At 39.6% G+C, this 22,226-nt stretch overlaps 2 long non-coding RNA genes across 3 annotated transcripts in view; both read left to right on the plus strand.

Moving 5' to 3' along the window:
* LOC140185100 (uncharacterized) overlaps positions 1–19,883 on the plus strand; it is a 73,199-nt gene extending 53,316 nt beyond the window's left edge. For both annotated transcript variants that reach the window (XR_011882500.1, XR_011882501.1), the window contains one exon: positions 18,674–19,883. This is a non-coding gene — a long non-coding RNA (uncharacterized lncRNA). The remainder of the gene's footprint in view (positions 1–18,673) is intronic.
* LOC140185099 (uncharacterized) overlaps positions 1–22,226 on the plus strand; it is a 118,006-nt gene that overhangs the window by 73,652 nt on the left and 22,128 nt on the right. The window lies entirely within an intron of this gene.

Here is a 22,226-nt window from a genome sequence, read left to right on the forward strand (position 1 = left end):
AGGCTACCCAAACGGAATATAAGGTGTTGTTCCTCCAACCTGAGTGTGGCTTCATCTTTACAGTAGAGGAGGCCGTGGATAGACATGTCAGAATAGGAATGGGATGTGGAATTAAAATGTGTGGCCACTGGGAGATCCTGCTTTCTCTGGCGGACAGAGCGTAGGTGTTCAGCAAAGCGATCTCCCAGTCTGCGTCGGGTCTCACCAATATATAGAAGGCCACATCGGGAGCACCGGATGCAGTATATCACCCCAGCCGATTCACAGGTGAAGTGTCGCCTCACAACACCTTATATCCCATTTGGGTAGCCTCCAACCTGATGGCATGAACATTGACTTCTCTAACTTCCGCTAATGCCCCACCTCCCCCTCGTACCCCATCCGTTATTTATTTTTATACACACATTCTTTCTCTCACTCTCCTTTTTCTCCCTCTGTCCCTCTGACTATACCCCTTGCCCATCCTCTGGGTTCCCCTCCCATCTTTCTCCCTGGGCCTCCTCTCCCATGATCCTCACATATCCCCTTTTCCCATCACCTGTCCAGCTCTTGGCTCCATCCCTCCCCCTCCTGTCTTCTCCTATCATTTTCGATCTCCCCCTCCCCCTACCATTTTCAAATCTCTTACTAACTGTTCCTTCAGTTAGTCCTGACGAAGGGTCCCGGCCTGAAACGTCAACTGTACCTCTTCCTAGAGATGCTGCCCGGCCTGCTGCGTTCACCAGCAACTTTGATGTGTGTTGCTTGAATTTCCAGCATCTGCAGAATTCCTGTTGTTTAGTATATCCAACACTTTCTTTTTATCCACAGCACATCCTACTTCTTCAAAGAACTCCAGCAAATGTCTCAGCATGATTTCCCTTCATAAAACCATGTTGACTTTGCCTTGAATTATTCTCACTGCTCTGCTACATCAACAATAATCATAGCTTCTAAACTTCCCTATGGTAGATGTTTGACTAACTGTCCTGTAGATTCCAGTTTTCTGTCTCCCTCAAGTTTAAGAGTTGCATTTGCTATTTTTGTAATCTGATCAAACCACCCCCACATCTATGGAATTGAAACCCACACATCAGCTATTTCACAAGCCAGTTCTTTAAGACCTTTGGATGAAGTCCATCAGGACCCAATCACTAATGAACTCACACCTCCAAACAATTTGTTCATCACTGTTTCCTCAATGCTTGTAATTTTTTCAAGACTCTTTCTTCATTACAGCTGCTAATTTGCAGCTTTTATTGGCAAAGTAAACTAAAAAAAAAACCCTAGAATAAAAGCAGGAACCGACTAAAGGTGATGAACCATAAGGTTGACTCTAGCAATTCCTCTACAGATAACTGAGAAAAGTACAGTCCAAAGCAATGCAAATTAATCACTTGGATCTAACAGAATAAAAGTGTAAATTATTCTTGGTTATCATGTTTGTTGGTACAGCAGCTGTCATTTGACATCAATCTGTTAGGTGCAAAATAGAACAGAATAGTACTGAAACAGTATCTGTCATACTTTGAGGGGTTTGATTTGAATTTTGCTTTAGAACACTTGACAAACCTAAAGCCATGACTGAAAATTCAGCTCAGTTTAGTTGTAGTGAATATATATTCCGTGAAAACTGATCCTGTTCAGAATCTGTGTTAACAGTTCCCATGAGGCATATTCATCCATTCCTTTTTAATTTACTTTAGCTGCTTCCCAAACACATTACTAAACTGCATTGCTCCTTTAGCAGTAAAGGGAATTTTGCTTTCCAATAACAATGATTCTGGGTTCAACTGCACATGAGGAGATTCATCAGCTTTGCCAAAGCCATTCTTTCCACCAAATACCATTTATGAAAGAGGCTCATCTGATCACTATTTTCCTTTATTAAGTGAATTTAAAATAATCTTAATAAGAGATAGAATCTCAAAGTCCAAGCATAGTATTACATACATCATGAGTAATGTTATTGCATAAGCTCCAAATAATTTTCTTGGACATCGTGTTCTTTTGAGGAGCCTGTGTTATCCCAGCTGTTCAGAAAAAAGAATCACACATGATGAAAATATTTTAATCCTTCAATTTACTGTTGATGAAACTTTTTATTTAAAGTAAATACTGTGAGTATGGAAAGGTAAGGCCTACTGGTTGTTTCTGGTGCATGTTTAGTATTAGACACTCCAAGATTACATTTAATTAGGTTGATGGATAGAGCTCCCAACTGTTCTTCAAGTTATCGCAGACATACAGCAGGATGGAAACTTGCAACCAATTTCTACAATATACGAGCCATTACAGGACAGAAATTATAGTTCCTAAAGTAGTTTGAAATGAAGTGTCACATGGGAGGTTCCAACATGTTTTGTACAGGGCACCAGACAACAAAACTCTCTCGTACACACGATCCAAGACAAGACACAGAGGCCCTGTGAACACTGTGCTCTCTCAGCTGCTCCCACTGCAGAGCAAGAAATCAACTGAGTTCTGAATGGTGGCTACTGGATTGATGGTTTGTGTGTGGATGGGTATTTTGGCCAAGAAAGAAGGACTGGGGCCTGATCAGTTGGAGATAAGCTGTGAGTCACATTAAACGGCAATTCCTGGCCAGAGTGAAGAGTTAAGTGCAGGCTACACCTGCAGCTGGGGTTCAGGAGGGGAGGTGATTGGTGAAAGCTGGAATGGGGTGAGTACAGAATTAGGTGGAGAACCATTGTGGCAATTGGAAAATTGAGCACTGCCAGTGAGGAGGATAAGAACAAACACTCAGATAAACAAAGAAAAGATGTCCTACCTGGAAGACAGCAATTGCTTTGGAGTCCATGATAGCGAATCAACTAAGGCCAGGTCTTCTATAACCACTGCTGAGGAAGTCTTCAGCCCTTAAATAAAGGCTTGCTTACTCTGTGAAGACTTGTATCATTGTCAGGACTTGTATATGAATATGAATGTTGTGCAAGTGATACATGTGAAAGACAACCCTCCTCCTCTTTCTGGACACACTGCTCTAGACTTTTGTCTGCTCTGGATCTTTTCATCACCAACTGCCAGCGAGACATCAACCATCACTACTTTAATACTCCTCTCTCCAATTCTAAATTCACTCCCTCCGAACACACTGCTCTCCACTCTCTCCTCCTTAATCCCAAACTCACGCTGACCTCTTCTTCTGTTGCCTCTGTTTCTGTTTCTGTGCCTACTTCTTTGGCCAGGGCTCTCCAACCCATGCCGATGACCCATTCTTCCATATTCAACCTGTCTCCTCTTCCTGACACCCTGCTCCGGTCTTCTGCCTGCTCTGCATCTTTTTATCACTAACTACCAATGAGACATCAATCGTCTCAACTTTAACACTCTTCTCTCCAATTCTAACTTCACTCCTTCCAAACACACTGCTCTCCACTCTCTCCGCACTAATCCCAACGTCATTCGAGAAATACCTAAACATGTATTGCATGCTGCCTCTGTGTGGACTAGCTGACTCCATTACTTATAATGTGTCACTCATGCACTAAATACACAATCAATGAACTACATTGGGTTTTAGCTGAGTTACAACTGCACAGGGTCCTTTAGCATATTCATTTTGTGTGCAACTGTGACCGAGGCAACTAGAAATAGAGTTAGAGACTTTGATATCTGACTGCCTATAAATAATCTTATCAAAATTCATGGCATTTAATTTTGTAGCTTCAATATTGAAAGGCTTGAACTGTACCTGCACTTAATTCTACTCTCTGTGTTTGCTTTCTTATGGCTGAGTGCAGAGTCAAGTATCAGGTAGACATGAATTACTTGGGTCCATTATATTTCTTCCACAGTCTTACCCTTTATGGATAGAAACCTTGCATGAAATTGTTAATTAAGTGTCAAATCCAGAACATTTTATTCGGCAGCCCACATTTGTCAGAACTTGATAGACGCTGGGCATGGAAATTCCATATTGGTATCAAGAGGCGCTGACAATCTCCAGTGAGTGAAGAATGGTCACTTGGACCAGCAAACAGAGATGTGTCTGCACCTGTGTAATTAAAATCTACCTTGCCGAATGCAGCCTCGTGATTCTGTCTGTCAGCCAAAAGGCCAAGTTCAAATCGCACCATAATAAATCGTGAAGTAGAATTTAATTAATATCTTTTGGACAAGGAAAATGTGAATGATAGATCCCAATTCATAATGAAATCGCAATGTTTTTAGCCAAAGGAACCTGCTGCTTCAATCGGTCTTGTCCTACTCAATTCTACGATATTATATTCTTTCCCATTGATAAGAGATGATAAATGACCATGCGGGGCCTGGGCACAAGAGCAAAGAGCGAGCCAATGTTTACCAATTTAAGTGGTGGGCTAGATTGGAAAGGTCGTATACAAGCCAAATCGAGGTGGCATGTCCCGGGTTCGAGGGCATATTGAAGCAGCAGAGCTTGGGTCTGAGAGCGAGGAATGACCTGCTGTCTGGCTGATTTAAATGCTGGGCCAGATTGAAAAAGTTAGGGTGTCAGAGCTGGAGGCAAGGGACGGGCCAGTGTTCAGCTCACTGCTTGTGAGCTTTTCTTGTCTCTGCGCTGAACTGAGGCTGTGGCCTGCAGCTAACGGTCTCCTGGATCGAGTGTGACTGGCTTCCTGGCTGTGGACTCACTTCTGTAAACTTCAGTGCTGCATGTTACTGGCTTACTTTTATTGATTGCACGATTTGTATTGTTTTCTGCGCATTGGATGTTTGACGGTCTTCTTTTTTTAAAATTAGATTTCTTTGTTTTGTGACTGCCTGTAAGGTGAGGATTTCAAGGTTGTATGTAGTATACATACTTTGATAATAAATGTACTTTGAACTTTGATTTAAATGAAATAGAAGTCCAAAAAGGAGAGAAATTTTTCAGTGGAGAAAAGGATACATTGAAATGCTGTTTCACGAAGAAATCTGTTGTATCAATATTCCCTCATGTACGAGACCCAATACACCATTACAGAGTTCGCAGATGTTGTTAAATAGCCTCGGGATTGTGGTAGGGGAGGGTGGGATGCTGTACTGTTGGTGGGGATTAGACTTAGACCTGGAGATGATATGGGAAGGTATGGAGCAGAGAGACATTGTTAATATCACCTTAAATCATTAGAATTTTCAATCTTCCAAGTAATAATTTAGATAAGAACACATTTCAGTCACTTTTTGGGTAATATGATTGATACAACAATTTTAACAGAATTTGAGTTAACTTGCAAATACTTACATATTCAATTGTTAATTTATTCATGGCATAAAAAATTCCTCCACAAAATTTAAATCTACTAAAAATCTGTTTATTCACTGGTGTCGTTATTTTCAATAAGTCAGCCAATTGTTGCAATAGATTATTTATATTTGATGCATATCCAGGTTGTTGGTTCTTTCCATGTAACGATTTATGATTCATATTGCAAATAAGTAATTGAGACCACTTAACTCTTCTGAAATATTTTTATCCAAGCACTGAAAATTTCAGTGTTGTTTTTCGTAGACTCCTCACTAATATTAGGGATTAAAGGTTAAGTGAAGTTCATAAAGAATCTTAATAAAGGTTAAGTGAAATTATGAAGAGGGGGAGAGAGTTTAAAGGAAGTGAGCGGGGGCATTCGGCACATTTTGTGCAGCACAGTTCCTGAGGAGACACTGAGTTACATAAAGGGAGAGAGAATTTAAAAGAAGCAGGTGGAGGCAGTCGGCACATTTTGTGCGCCAGTCTCAAGAGAACACTGAATTATGCGGAGGGAGAGAAAGTTTAAAAGAAGTAAGTAGAAGCAGTTGGCACATTTTGTGCACTAGTCTCGAGAGAACACTGAATTACGCAGAGGGAGAGAGAGCTTAAAAGAAGCAAGTAGAGGCAGTTGGCACATTTTGTGCGTCACAGTCTGAAGGAGACATCGAGGTGTGCAGACAGAGAGAGAGAGTTTAGAAGGAACGAGCAGAGGCAGGCAACACATTTTGCACACCGCGGTTCCTGAGGAGACATTTGGCTTTCCTAGGGGGAAAGAGAGTTCTTAAGAAACGAGCGGAAGCTGTCGGTACATTTTGTGCTTCACAGTCTCAAGGAGACACCAAGTTGCAAAGAGGGAGAGAGAGTTTAAAACAAATGAATGAAGGCAGTTGGCACATTTTGTGCATCACAGTTCCCGAGGAGACACCGAATTGAGTAGAGAGAGAGAGGGAGTTTAAAAGAAACGAGGAGAGGTATCTGGCACATTTTGTATACCACATTGCCCGAAGAGATGTTGCATTGTATAGAGGTAGGGAGAGTTTAAGAGCAGAGTCAGTTGGCACATTTTGTGCGCCACAGTTCCTGAAGAGACAATGGATCACATAGAGGGCAAATGAGTTTAAAAGAAGCGAGCGGAGGCAGTTGGCACATTTTGTGTGCCACAGTTTCGAGGAAATACTGAATTGGGTAGAGGTAGAGAGAGTTTAAAAGAAGTGAGCGGGGACAATCATCACAGTTTGCGCACCACAGTCCCAGGGGGAGACTGGATTGCGTAGAGGGAAGGAGAGTATAAAACAAGCGAGCCAGGGCAGTCGTCAAATTTTGTGTGCCACAGTCTCAAGGAGACACTGAATTGCATAAAGGGAGATGGAGTTTAAAACAAGCTAGTGGAAGCAGTTGGCATATTTTGTGTGCCACTGTTCCCAGGAAGGCATCGGATTGTGCAGAGGGAGAAAGAGTTTAAAAGAAGTGAGCAGAGGCAGTCGGCATTTTTTTGCAGCCCACAGTTCTCAAGGAGACATTAGGTTGTACGGAGGTAAAAAGAGTTCAAAAGAAGCTAGCGGAGGCAGCTGGTACATTTTGTGCACCACAGTCCCAAGGCGACACTGAATTTCATAGAGGGAGAGAGAGTTTAAAAGAAGTGAGCGGAGGTTGTTGGAACATTTTGTGCACTACAGTCTCAAGGAGTCACCAAATTGCTAGAGGGAGAGGGAGTTTAAAAGAAGCCAGGAGGGGCAGTTGGCACATTTTGCATACCAGAGTTCCTGAAGAGACATTGGATTGCATAGAGGTAGGGAGAGTTTAAAAGAAGCGAGCGGAGGCAGTTGACACATTTTGCACGCTACATTATCCGATGAGGCATTGGATTGCGTAAGGGAGAGTTTAAAAAAAAGAGAGCGGGGTTCATTAGGACATATTGCATGCCACATTTCCTGAAGAGAGTGAAGACAATGAAGAGACAGAGTTTAAAAACAGCAAGCATAGGCAGTCAACACATTTTGCACACCACAGTTCTCCAGAAGACATTTGATTACGCAGAGGCAGAGAGGGTTTAAAAGAAGCAAGTGGAGGCAGTCAGCAATTTTGCACTCCAGGGTTCCTGAGGAGACATTGGGTTGTATAGAGAGTTCCAAAGAAGCAAGCGGAAGCTGTGGGTACATTTTGTGCTCCACAATCTCAAGGAGTCACTGAGATGCGAAGAGGAAGAGAGAGTTTAAATGAAGTGAGCAGAGACAGTCGGCACATTTGTGTATCACAGTCTCGAGAAAACATTGGATTGCATAGAGGGAGAGGGAGTTTAAAAGAAGCGAGCAGGGGCAATTGGCATTTTTTGCATACTATAGTCCCGAGGAAACATTAGATTCTGTATAATTAGGCACTTGGCAAGGGTCAATAAAAAGATATTAGGTTTAAGTGGAACGGCCATTGTGTGAGTGAGCCAGTATTAGGATGGGGATTTGAAGCTTTGCATAGGCTGTAGGTAGAGTTTATTTATGGTTCTTATTACATATTGAGTGCAGTGGGGATGCCAAATGGGATCGTGGAATGCTCCTCTTGCAGGATGTTGGAGGGCATGGAGATCTCCAGTGTCCTGAACAGCAACACCAGCAAAAAGTGCATCCAGCTGCAGTTTCTAACAGACCACCTTAAGGAGTTAGAGCTGGAACTGGATGCTGGATCATTTTGGAGGCTGAGGTGTTGAGAGACAGGGCAGACAGGGAGTCGTCGGTACCAATCACATGGGCAGGATGGGTGAAGTGTGTTAGCTCAGCGTGTTAGCTTAGGTGCTAAGTTAAAGGACAGGAACTCCAGGGTTGTGATCTCAGGGTTGCTACCGGTTCTACATGCTAGTGAGGCAGAAAACAGGAAGATTATCCAGTTTAACCCAAGAAAATGGTGCAGGTGGGAGTTCTTCAGATTTTTGAATTATTAAGCTCTCTGCCAGGAAAGGCAAGACCTGTACAGAAGGTGCAGGACTGACAGCTCAATGTTCTGGAGTTTTGTTGTTTTAGACATGATAGAGACAGGCACAGAGTCTATAGGAGTGAGGCAAAGCATCAGCAAGGTCATGGACCATATACAAATTACAGAGGAGGAGGTGTTTGCTGTCTTGAGGCAAATTAGAGTGGATAAATCCCCAGAGCATGACAATAAGTTCCCTCCAACCCTGTGGGAGGCTAGTGCAGAAATTGCAGGGGCCCTAGCAGAGATATTTGAAACATTCTTAGGAATGGGTGGGGTGCCAGATGATTAGAGAATAGCTAGTCTTGCTCTGTTGTTCAAGAAAGGCTCTAAGAATAAGTCAGGAAACTATAAGCCAGTGAGCCTGACATCAGCAGTGGGAAAGTTATTGGAAGGTATTCCAAGGGACCGGATATAAATGTATTTGGTAGACAGGAATTGATTAGGGTTAGACAACACAGCTTTGTGTGTGGTAGGTCATGTCCAACTAATCTCAGAGTTTTTTGAGGGAGCTACCAGGAAAGTTGCTGAAGGCAAAGCAGTGGATGTTGTCTACATGGATTTTAGCAAGATCTTTGGCAACATCTTGCATGGGAGGTAGTAAATTGGATTAGATATTGGCTTCGCGGAAGAAGCCAGAAAGTAGTTGCAAATGGTTGCCTTGCTGACTGGAGGCCTGTGCCTAGTGGAGTGCTCCAGGCGTAAGTGCTGGGTCTGTTGTTGTTTGTCATCTTTATTAATAAACAGGATGATAACGTGGTAAACTAGATCAGCAAATTTGTGGATGGTGCAAGCTTGGGAGTGAAGTGAACAGCAAGGAAAATTATCAAAGCTTACTGCAGGATCTGAACCAGCTGGTTGGGACAGATTCTGCTAAGACATTGGTGAAGACTAATTTGAAGTATTGATTCCAGTTTTGGTCACCTACCTACAGGAATGATAGAAATAAGATTGAAGGAACGCAGAGAAAATTTTCAAGGATGTTGCCAGGACTTGAGGACCTGAGTTATGAAATTATCAATAGGTTAGGAATGTAGAAGTTTGAGGATAGACTTGAGAGAGGTATACAAAATTATGACGGGTATAGATAGGGTAAATGCTCTCAGGCTTTTTCCACTGAGGTTGGGTGAGACTACAACTAGAGGTCATGGGTTAAGGACGAAAAGTGAAAAGTTTATGGGGAACATGAGGGGGAATTTCTTCACTCCAAGGGTTGTGAGGGGGTGGAATGAGCTGCCAGTACAAATGTTGGATGTGGGATCAATTTCAGCGTTTAAGAGAAATTTGGATGAGTACATAGATGGGAGGGGTATGGAGGGCTATGGTCCAGGTTGAGGGGACCAGGCAGATTAATGGTTTGGCACAGAATGGATGGGCCAAAGCGCCTATTTCTGTGCTGTAGTGCTCTATGACTCTATGACACCTACTGTTAATCAGAAACTTCAGAAATGGTAATTTTTTTTCTGTAGTTAGCGCTGCAAATTTGTTTTATATTTGTGCAATTGTCTTAACAATAATGATTAAAAGTCTGAATATGTCAAAAGAAGTCACACACCTACCATGATATCATCAATAAATACACTCTCCAAACTTTGTAAATGTCATGAAGAAACTTTCCATTTTATTCCGTACAGTTTTCAAAATTTATACACACTTAATTTCATACATTAGCAGTAACTATAATATAGCAGTCACAAGGGGAGAAAAAAAGATACATATATGTGATTTTTTCTTAGCTAACCTTAGCAGTAAGTGAGATGCAGTAAATCGTCTTAAAAGATTGTACTAGATCAAAGACGGTCGCTTATGTGAAAGTATGCAACATCCATTTCTAGACATGTTGCACAGGATTCTCATAACACACCCAGTTTTCACTTCTCCATAGAAAGAACGACACAGCCACCAATCACGATCCACTTAACACAGATTTGCCTAAGCGGTACGATGCACAGAAGCAGCCACTGAAAATTGTCGCAGTCACATTCCCGAAACTGAGTGCATTATTAAAAAAAGTAACTCGTGCAACATTACAGGAGCTAGCGCACCTCAGAAAAGAGCTACCTGTGCCACAGTTTTTACATCGAGAAAGCCCTTCCCTTTCAGAATGGTGCTCCCCCTACTAGAGTGGTTAGTCTTACATGAGCATCCTGAGTTTTACAAAAAAAAAGCAATTAAGATAAAGGAAAGAACTCCATCATAAAATGACATATTTATTAAATGGTTGATTATTGTCTGGCAATTACACTGCATCCTTATTAAAACATACACTAACACGACTACAGTAATATTAACAGCAGTACATCTGTCACACAGGAAACAATTAAGCATTATTTTACAGAGGAGAGGTTTTGTATAGCATACTTCAGCAATCAGAAAACATTAGACTCTTTTTTTTAGATACATTACAAGAAGACTGCCTCAAATCTCAGTAAAAATTCCACTGTATAGCACAGGATTGTTTTATTATTTTGTGCCCAATACAGAACTGCAATGACATTAATATAATATATAAAATATAACCACAATAGCAAATTTGGACAGTTATATTGTGACACAATGGAATTTCTTTCAAAGACAGTATCATAAAACACATCAGGTCTGAGCTAGTTTAACTAGTGACAATAGTGAATTAATTTTGAAAAACTTAGCTTCCTGATTATGAAATTTGATATACCGGTGACATATCCATTGGCATATACATGGCAGACAACTGAAAACCAAGTAGAAACAGCTGACATTATTGTAGATAGGACTTCTACTTTTGTTGCAACATATTGCAATAATCCAACTACACTTCTCAAGAGTTAAAAATATCACCTTGACTATCTTCTGAACCCAGTCCTTGCAGTTAAGTGTTTCAGAAACATCGTAACTAGAGAACTCCTCAACTTAAATAATTAAATATTGTTCCTTTACGACTCTGCATCCTTTTTAACTGGAACAAAATTTGCACTGAACCCATTTAAACTTGGTCTGACTTTTCTTTTAATTTGCACAATTTAAAATTTAAATAATCAGTGCTTAAGCAAGCTAACATATTCTATTTTATATATATATATATATATATATATAACTTTAAAAATATCTATATGTAATTGGCATGCAATTAAAATGTGTTAACTTTATTTAGATGACTAGTTATTTGTGATATGCTGCTTCTTTCAATCTCCTTGGAAATTCATAAAATACATAGTATACCCTGCAAGTGATCCTTCTCCTCTCTATCTACAGTGTAATTAAGTAGATGGAGAACAATCCTCCATGATAATACATGGAGAGCCAAGTGCTGGAATGTGGACAGTAACTCTGCACTAGTATGTTGGTGTTGTTGCTTTTAAATTCTACATGATCAGAAGGGATTTTGTAGTTCATTAATGCTCTTTGCAGAATGATTAGTAGTAACTGATGGATGCATCATTCAACTTCCAAGTATGTGGACTTTTAAGAGAGAAGGCAGGTCAGGAGATTACACGGTGGCAGATGGATGGCCCCTATCGCAGGTTGTAACCTAGGCTTGTGTCAGCAGTGATCGTGAACAAAAAAACTCATATCTGCCCCTACTGTCACGATTGATCTGACCTCCACTAATAGTCATGGTCTGAATCAATCCATACTCCCAGGACAATGTCCTGTATCTTGTCCGATTTCCAGTCTCTGTACGTCAATTGCAACTTTCCCTGACATCCGCCAAACATGGACTGGAAAGGGTGGATGCAAGGAAAAATGTCATCTTTAGTGATAAACAAGGTGTAATAATATCAGCTACCAATTACATTTTCTTTTATATTCACTTTCTCACTGGAACAAAATCTATAGGGAGTTGAGTGTAACTAGTGTTTGATATTTTCACACGTGTTTAGCACAAATTCTTCCTAATTGGTGTTTTAAGTAGAAGACTAGCCCATTCTAAATGGGGAATCACACAGCCAACAGAACAATTTGAACACAGGCAATACAGAGAGCCATCAAGGCTATGGATGTCTTTGTTTTCCACATTTCAGTTGCTGATGCAACATGACTGTGAGTTTCGTGGGATTTAATTTATTTTAAAAGCAAGGGATACTATTTAAATCTTTTGCCATGCATTTTTAAATTTGAAGGTATTATTGTAGCGGGAATTATGAAATGAAGCTTATTATCTGTGCCAAAACTCATAAAAAAATGAAGGATCTTCTTAACTGAGATTTCTACTTCTCTAAAATTGGACATTATCCAAAACACACCAGAAGAGCCACAGGCAGAAGTGAAAATAAAAAGGATTCTCTAGGACACGTCTGATTTATACCTAATTTATACCTAAAAATGGGGGCAGAGGAACCAAATCTTATGGAGGATTGACCCATGTAGATCATCAATTGTTCCATTTCCAGGTCACAATTTGAATTGTCATGCAAAAACATTAATCTATGCAAAATATTTATCAGTTGATTTAGTTAACAACCTAATGTCATTTATACCTCTTCCAGAATTTTAAGGTAGACAATTGGGTGAGATTTAAAGAAGCTGTTTGCCATAGGAGAGGTAAACTGCAGACTCTGTCATTCATTTCAAATGTGCTGATTGCATTTCTTGTGTCTCTAATCAGGGAGTTCCCTGAATTACATATGGGTTCTATTCCCAAGAATTTTCCATAAATCAGAAATAAACAATTATTCCAAAAAAAAACTAATGAAAAATCTTTAACCTCACCTGCCCTTGAGGACTGATTTGCAAAGAATAGACTGGGGTCAGCGAGGGTGATAGGAGTTGTTACCAGAAAGTGAACAGTGACAAACATTTGCCTGAATGAGTGGAGTTTATCTGCTATTCAGCAAGCAATCGATTGGCAGTTGAATAAACTGTGTCCTAATGAAAGGTGACTCAGGGTTTGTAATGTCTGATCTCACCTTGAGGAGAATTCAGAGATGAGCTATGTACCTAACAGCAGAGTCTGGAAGAAGTCTGTAAAGTCAGATTTCTGTAAGTTGGATCTTCCATACTTTGGGGCCCCTCTCTTTCTGATGTTCTTGCCTTTATACATTGTGCTTCTTTATTTTTAATACACTTACTGCTTCTGCCAACAGGCTCTTCAAGCTTAGAGGCCTTACTGGATTTGCTGTCCCACTCTGGTGGTGAATTGCTCACGTGACCAAGATAAATGCTGGCATTTCAATGCTTTAATATTCCCAAGATTTAATTATGAGAACTAAATGTGCCGTGTGGGTAGAGTGGATGTGTTGCTTTGCCCTGCACTCAGGATAAACTAAGACAAAAAAAAATTCCCTTACTTCATGGGTTCACTATTCTGTTTTAATATTTCAGTTCATCCAAGGTACAAATCACTTCATGATATAATAGTTGGAATATCACTAAAATGATCACTGATTTTAAAAATTCCCAACCCAAATGAGAATATTTTAAGCTCCTCATTTTTGTATCTAATATCTTTGTTCCCCATCACAACCATCCCTAATTCACCTTTCTGCTATTGCCACTCTCTCAACAATGAATACAATCTGTTGTTCTATTTGTGTTACTACCTTCCAAAATGGGATGGCATAGTGGAGACATTGCAATAGACAGATTAATAAATCTTTCAAGGAGCACACACAAAATTCTGGAGGAACTCAGCAGGTCAGATAGCATCTATGGAAATGAATAGACAGTCAACGTGTTGGATTATTCATTTACATAGATGCTGCCACCTGCTGGGAACCTCCATCATTTTGTGTGGGTTGCTTTGGATTTCCAGCATCTACAGATTTTCTCATGTTACTAAATCTCTCCCTTCTTCCTTAACAATTAGCTACATTACTATCCAATAATGCAACTAAACACAATAACATACTCTACTGGCATTACTGCTGTGGAGGCGATATGTATCAACAGATAGATGAATGTCTCCTTACAGTTGGATACTTGAAACATAGAAGTTACAAATGCATCTACAATTCGAGCTATGCACTTAGCTGTCTGACAGGAGTTTATGAATGTTTCCCTGGAACAGTGAACAGATGTCTTCAGGAACTATTTCCCTTCTTGACTTATTGCATGCAAGATCTTTGATATGTAGATTTAAATGCACACAACACTTCCGAACCTCAGAGATGGAGTTCCTTTCTCTATAGTGTGTAACAAATTAGTAAATATGCTGTTTCATAATCGGATTTTATCTTTTTATGCTGTTCTTTGGGTTAATCCACAATGGCATCTCTCACATAAAACAATATTTATCAACATAAAAGTGTTAGAGAAAAATTAAGAGAGTGCCTAAAACATTACCTGTCTGTTTCCCTTTGGGCGCTGTTTGGTTAGCACTGACTGATGAACCATCACCATGCTGGTCACTGGAGGAGTGTCAGTACAGAACAGGAACAGGCTCGTTGACCTATCTAGTCTACACTAACCATATCACCAATCTAACTCATCCCATCTGTGTGCACATGGTCCATACCCTTATAGTACTTAGTTGCTGAAGTGTTTGTCTTAATACCTCTTGAATGTTGCCACTATATCTACTTCTACCGCCTCCCTGGCCACTCTCTGTGTTAATAACTTGCCTTGCAAATCTCCTTTAAACTCTCCCCTCTCACCTTAAATCTGTGCCCTATAGCATTTGACATTTTGACCTGGGATGGGGGGGGGGGAACTATCTACGCCTTTCATAATTTTACATATTTCTGTGAGATTGGCCCTCAGCCTCTGAGACACCAGGGAAAATAATCCAAGTTTGGCCAGCCTCTCATTATAGCTAATCCTCTGTAGACCTTAACCAGATCTTAAAGGAAATCTCCTTCAGCAGTCACAGAACAGCTGTATAAATGGCTACCATAGAAACATGGGAGAACACAGTAGACAAGGGGAACATGGTGATCTTCAATTTAAATGGGCACCCACGACCCTTACAAAATGATCAGTCCTGATGGAGCCCCATCTTGTAAATGGATTGCGAGGTACATAATCACCACCAGCCAGAGATGGGCTCTGATGTATACAGTAAATCAATAAGAGAGTAAGCACTAATAAAGTCTGAGATATCCCAAGCACAGAATATTGAAGTTAGCAGAAGTTGTGTGAAGTATAGCAATGTTGGAATGGATGTGCTTAACCCATGCCCAGCAAATTCAGTTATCTTCTGAATGTCTAATAATAGTCATCAGTTGCAGTCAAAAGCATCAATTTATGCTGACACTGTAGGTTATGTGTGACTTGTAATGTTATATGGTGTGTGACTGGCACCAGAAAAATGTCAGACACGCTAAGGTGAGTAGCATGCTGAAGTCATCAGGCCATTTTCCTGACAGGCTTGATTTCACCCGAAATGATAGCCTACGCAAACTAACCTGGGTTATGCATGATTTTATAGACAACTTGTTCATGAAAAACAGGCATGAGGGATCCTATTCTACTATCTAAACTGGTTTATGGCATCAGCACAGAGAGAACGCTCCTCCAATGTATCAATTCTGTCACACCTATTGATTAAATAAAAACTACAATATGAAAAATGAATTTCAAACTAAAAATAGACTTTCAAAGTATGTCTTTGCAATATGTGTTAATTAGTTATATTGGAATTACATTGGTGTAAATTATATGAAATTCAATAATCAGCATATCCTTCTCTGTTCGCTTGGTTTGGCATATTAAATCTAGAACACAAATATTCCAAGGTGGCACAATGCCAAGTGTAGATAACCCAAAATTGCAGAATTGTATCCTGCAGTCATTGTCAAAGTGACCCGATGAGAATTTGTTCCAACACCAATTGGACACTTTTCATTTAAAGCATTGTTAAAGTGATTAACAACCAAAGCCTCTATTCAGCCACTTGCAGAAAGTAAGTACTAAAGTGCAAAATCAACCCTTTATTATTAATACTGAATGAATAGCTGTCCACAGTTCCACCACAGGCCTTTCTACACTCCTTTCACTCCCACTCATCATCTGCAGAGCTTGCATTAAAGAGAAATAAATGTTTGCAAGCAACCAAATTTGTTGCAAATATAAAGTGAAATCGGTATTGTGCGTTGAGAGCAACTTCAAAGGAGTGCAATTCATTATTAGTTAAACGTCCATAAACAGAAAGTGCTGGGAATACAGGACTTTTGATTTTCAAGAACTATGAAAAAGCTCCGTTTAAACATCTTCAGCAAGCTTGATATTCCAGTAACATAATGCAGGGCATCTCCAATTCCTAACTCATTGTTTATATTACGACAGGTTGAACAAAGTAATACTGAGGTTGTTGGTAAATTCAGTAAATGTTGACCACAACTTATTCTACTTATTCATGATGTGATGTGACATCAATCAAGGATTATCAACTCTGTATCGGCTAATATGCCCTTGGAAATGAACACAATCAAGGAATTTGATGTAGTAACAGGCTAATTGGGATAAAGTATTTTCCTATACTTTTAGCTTAGCATAATGTCCCGGTTTCTTATAACATCCATGGCAGAGAAAAGCATCCTCATTATTGATGTCAACAGGGAAAAGGGACTGAATTAATAAGGGTGAAGCAAATGAGACCCTCTTGAGCAAGGAACATGCAAACATTTGGGAATGCAGTGGAGGGATTAATTGAAAGAGAAAACAATCCCGACAGTTTATACAAATTGCTCAGTTTATGGTGGCATTAGTGTAACATTGTCTTGAAATTTCTTTCAGAATATTACACAGCATGTGTAACATAATCCATCCACACTATCCACTACTTCCTTCTGCCAACACAACACAATATTCATTATCTAATATTTTGCATGCAATACTTTCTAGATTATTGCATTACATTCCCCCACTCCATGTAACATCCACTACACTAATTATAATCTTGTACACGCCAATAAAATATGTTTTATCTTCTCTGTCTCCTGTATAGGACAACATTATGTTAAAATGTTTTAAGCAAAGACCTAGTTGGAAACTTCAGTTTTAACTTCTACTACAAATAATCCATTCTTTGACTAATATACATTATATTGTCAGGCATCTATTTTTATTGGGAATTTGAATATTGTACACAAGATAGTGAGCAATCATAATTTCTTATGGATACATGACAGTACACACCAATCAATGAAGTGATGGAGTGTCTTTGAGGGGATAAAAATCTCGAATAGTAAAGTTAAAGATGGTAATATTTGACTTTGAAAGTGCAAAGCAGGAATAATTCTAGCACTTGCTGTACAACACTGCCACATTCCTGATCACTTATTAATTATGACATGATTGTATCACAACCAGTAGTACCGCAATGATATTATCAACTCTGTAGCTGCTAATATGCCCTTGGAAATTAACACAATGTTTTTGGTCTAACTACACACAATTGAGATACAAAGGAAAGAGTAAGGCAGAAAACTCCCCATAAGGTTATAAACCTCCTCAGGTTTAAATTTATGATTCTATTTGAGTAGGTTGTTGATATTGTTACCTGGGAATCACTTCCCACTATCTCTCCTGATACCTCTTTCTATAATTTGCAGGGGTAGGATTCAATGATTGCCCCAATTGTCATGAACAGGATCTACAATTAGTAGAAATTAAAAGCAATAAGGGTCAAAATGTCTTCACCCACATGACGGTGACGCCAGGTCTTTAGTCCGTACAAAATGTGGAAAATTAGTTAATGTTGTAGTTCGCGTTTATTATATGTCACTGCTCAGGTTTTAAGTGGTGCAGTTGGATATCCAGATTAAAGCGGGAAGGACAGCTTTTTTTTTATCTTTTATTAACCACCATCAGATGCCTGCAGTGGATTTGACCTTTTCTGCTGAAATATGCTTCCAGCTCTTTGTAGGTTTGTTTTATGTACAACTGAATTAACCTTGTGAAGGAAGCTTAAATTTTAAAAAACATGAGCTGATAAGACTGTCACTTCAGCATGTATATGTAGTTCTTTGGATCCTTACTGTTTTGCGATTCACTTGAACTGCCCACTTTTCATGGCAAGGGCATCTGAATGAGATCACATACATGACCAAATTTAACAAATGAACTGGCAATGATGTACCTGTCCTACAAACTAACAAGACTAAGCTGAATACCTGGAATTCTTTTGGTTTACCTAATTAATAAATGGAATACTTGTATAGTGGAGACAGTCTTCTTGCAAAGGGATATAAACATAGTTAAGAAAAAAGTGACCACACCTTAGAGCATACCTCACATAAAAAAAATCAGCCTCACTGGTACAATATCTACAGCTTGATATGATTTCATCAAGTTTGTTTTCATGGAAAGTTGGAAGTAATACCTGAAGGTAGTCAGAAGCAACCCCATGGAGGGGTCTGAGAGCAGCTTCATTTGGGTGATGGTGCAAGTCTTTATGAAAATCAGGATGGATCAAAAGAGAGAGCAAGTACATAACCTTCCAAAGTTCACTGACTGACACAATGTCTGACTGTATATCTAATACTGAAGCAGACAGATGAACAATCACGTTGTGTTGATAGGATGAGAAATGTACTGGTGGTATTTAATTATTTTTTATTTATTCTCTATTTAATGATACAGTGTGGAACAGGCCCTTCTGGCCCACCGAACTGCGCCAAGCAGTAACCCACGGATTTAACACAAGCCTAATCACAGGACAATTTACAATGACCAACTAATCTACTAAGCAGTATGTCTTTGGACTGTGGGAGGAAACCCATGCACACATGAGAAGGAACACACAAACTTGCTTACCAGAACACCGGAATTGAACTCCAAACTCCGGTGCGCTGAGCTGTAATAGCATGGCATCGCAATCGCCCTAGCAACAGTACACTTTTTTCTGCAAAAGCAGATAATACAGCATGCTCTGTTCTATTTTAGACAGTAAAGAACTAAAGTTCATTGGAAGTCTGAGAAAAGAAGTTTTTTTTTCCTCAGTGCATTCAATGTCAGTAAGGTTTTTACTGTACTGAGTCTGCTTGATGATCATTTGCTTCCTGAGGCACTGAAGTACTGGACCTGACATCCCAGGTGACATCCTACACAAGTTCAAATCAGGTCTGCAGTTAGGGATGAATTTTTAAAACATTTTCTTCGCCTGCCTGCTGGAATTTCAGCAGAAACACTCGGAAACTCCAAGGGAATTCATCTTCATTATTTTTACACACCATTCCCTGCACTATTAAACATCAAAAAGGCCGTTCAAGGTGAAGAGGATGGATCCAGCTTGCAAATGAATACAAGAATACAATATAAATTGATCTGTACCCCAGATAGTGAAATCGGAATGGGAGGAATTTGAATGGTTCACTTTCAACTACACACCAGCAGATATTCCTAATATTGACAATACTTCCAATGAATCTATTTTGTTTAAAGTGATAAGTGACCAACATAAATTTTCCCAGACTGGCACAGAATTCAAATGTACCTAGTTTACTTTTAGTGTTGGGATTCTCCCCACTCGTGTATTTCTATGGACTGTGGATATGTAGCAATGCTCATATAAACTGCTAATTTATGTCATTTTCTTTCTTTCTCAACCATGCTTTTCTATGAAATAATGGCCAGAAGAGCATACTGTAAATGGGACTATCTTGATTTTATCTGGAGCCGTCAATTTTAAAGGATGTTTATGAGTCCAATGCATTCTGAAAGCAACCCTGATGATAAACAACAGTTCTGGATGTCTTGATCAAGTTTGGATATGTAAATTCTTTTGAAAATATTGTTTAATTCATCTGGAGAAAAATAAAACTGCAATGCTGAATGAGAGGGAGTAAAACTGTAGAAATGTATTAAAATTAATTATCTGAATTTGGCTGATATCCTTGTCCTTTTCTGATTCCTTGCACATCATGGACAGTGAACCTCTCAAGAATGCAAAAGAGGCTTCTCAAAAACTTGAGGTGACGCACTGAGAAAGACTGGCCTAAGCTGGCTCTCACCTTCCTTTTGTTGGAAAGCACCAGGCCCTATCCCTCCGTTACAACTGGACACTCCACTGGGAATAGACAATACATATTAGACATGAAGTCTGTAGTCAAGATGGGTGGGTGAGCTAAAAACTCAACCACTGTTCCAGAAATATGATTTAGGATTTGTTTTAATCTCAAGTACCTGATTTAACTTCCAGTAGCTGAGTTCTTACACATTCTAGGCAGGAACTTACTTAACATTTTATTGAGATACACAATGGAAAGTTTTGTTGCCAAGGAATTTGTGTGTAATTAGAAGGGGGGTGAGTCCGTGTTCCTTAATCCTTCCTTATGCAATTTGTAGGAAACATATTTGATCCTCCTGGATCCACAAGGAAAAGAAAATGGCAGAAGTACTCATCCCTTTGGGACCGATGTACTTCACTGTTGGTTTGGCAATAAAGTCACTACCTCTTTGTGTGCCTCATTAAAATCTGATAATAATAATGTTACTAAAGCCCACACGATATGGTAGGAACAACACACCAACCATAGGTACTTGATCAGTTTGCCTGGCATTTTCAAGACTGGCAAATAATTTGTTTCACACACAAACTAAAGTGAGAAACTGGGGCTGCAAATCAGCAGTCCATTCATCAAGGAACTGCCCGAAAAAACCCTTCAATTACATTTTCAGAAATAACACTGAAGCTTCCAAAGACAATTTCAAGCTCTGATGTAGTCATAAACAATAAAGACAAAATTAATCATTGCTGGAAGTATCTCAGAAATTATTTGGCCATTATTTGATGAAAAGGACCAAAATTTACACTATCCAGCTGAAGATTGCTTTTGAAGAGCTTTCATTCACTCACACACCCTCTTCTACACTTTCATCAGTTTTCATCCTCCTCTGCTGAAGGGTCATGACTTTGAGTGCAGATTTCCACCAGCACCTGCCTCTATTCCTTATCTACGCTCAGGTAATTTTTAAGAACCCTAATCTATCACTGAGCTTCAAATATGCCCATTCCTATTGTCACAATGTGCATATATGGTACAGAAGTCATTGAATAACAACTATTCAGAATATTTGTTATTTACATTTCCGTCTTAATTGCATTGAATCAAATTGCTATCCCAGTTAGGATTAGATGAAAACCCAGAGAGTGAGAATTACATGCTGGACCTTTTGGTCTGGATCACTCAGTATGTTATAGTAAGGTAACCAAGAAGCAATGCATTTACAGAAGTTTAAAATGAAAAACTTGGAGGCAGAATGTTGTGCGAGGAGAATAAGAGACTTCAGTGAAAATAGTAGAAAAATGGATCAAGAACAGAGAGAACTGGGGGCATATCTTCATTTTTCATTGAGTGTAACTTGACAGATTGAGAAAGAGCTTGAAAGGCAAAGGGAACCGTGGCCTTTATAGACAAGGCAACATAGTGTAAGAGTAACAAAATCAGGTGTCACTTTGGATCTTTATAAAACACTACTCAAGCCATCACTGGAAATGGCCACCACAATTCAGAAAACTGTAAAAAGCTTCAGAGAACATGCAGAGGTGATTTATTAATATGATAGATTGGGGCTGTTCCACTTGGAACAATGATCCATGGAGATCTGTTGAAGGTGTTTAAAATCATAAGGGGTACAGACAGGTCAAGTGGGGAGGAACAGAGAAGTCAAGAACTAGAATGAAAGTGATTGGGTCTGGGATGCACTGCACCACTTATAGTGTAGAAAACTCTAACATTCATGAAGCTGGATATGCAGCCAAGTGGAAGAGCTTGCAGGGCTATGGGGAGAGGGTGGATCTATACTATCTGCCTGATTTCCTTTTGCATAGAAACGATCCAGACCAACTGGCTGAATGGCTTCCTTCTGTGCTTTACGCATTCTCTAATTCTGTGAGAATCTTCAGTCATAGAGTCATAGAGCACTACAGCACAGAAACAGGTTGTTCAGCCCATCTAGTCCATACCAGCCAGGTCTTCTGCCAAGTCCCATGTATCTGCACCTGGATTACAGCCCTCCAAAGCTCTCTCATCGATGTACCTATTCAATTTTCTCTTAAGCATTACAATTGCACTTGCACCACCCTCTTGAGTGTGGTCACATTTTCTATATGACTTATTTATGACTAAAGTTTCAGATTAGCTATTAGCAGCCAGTCATTGAAAAGAGAAAAATAATTAAAATTTTCAAAATA

This window comes from Mobula birostris, chromosome 20, assembly GCF_030028105.1.
Source record: "Mobula birostris isolate sMobBir1 chromosome 20, sMobBir1.hap1, whole genome shotgun sequence".
Taxonomy (NCBI): Eukaryota; Metazoa; Chordata; class Chondrichthyes; order Myliobatiformes; family Myliobatidae; genus Mobula; species Mobula birostris.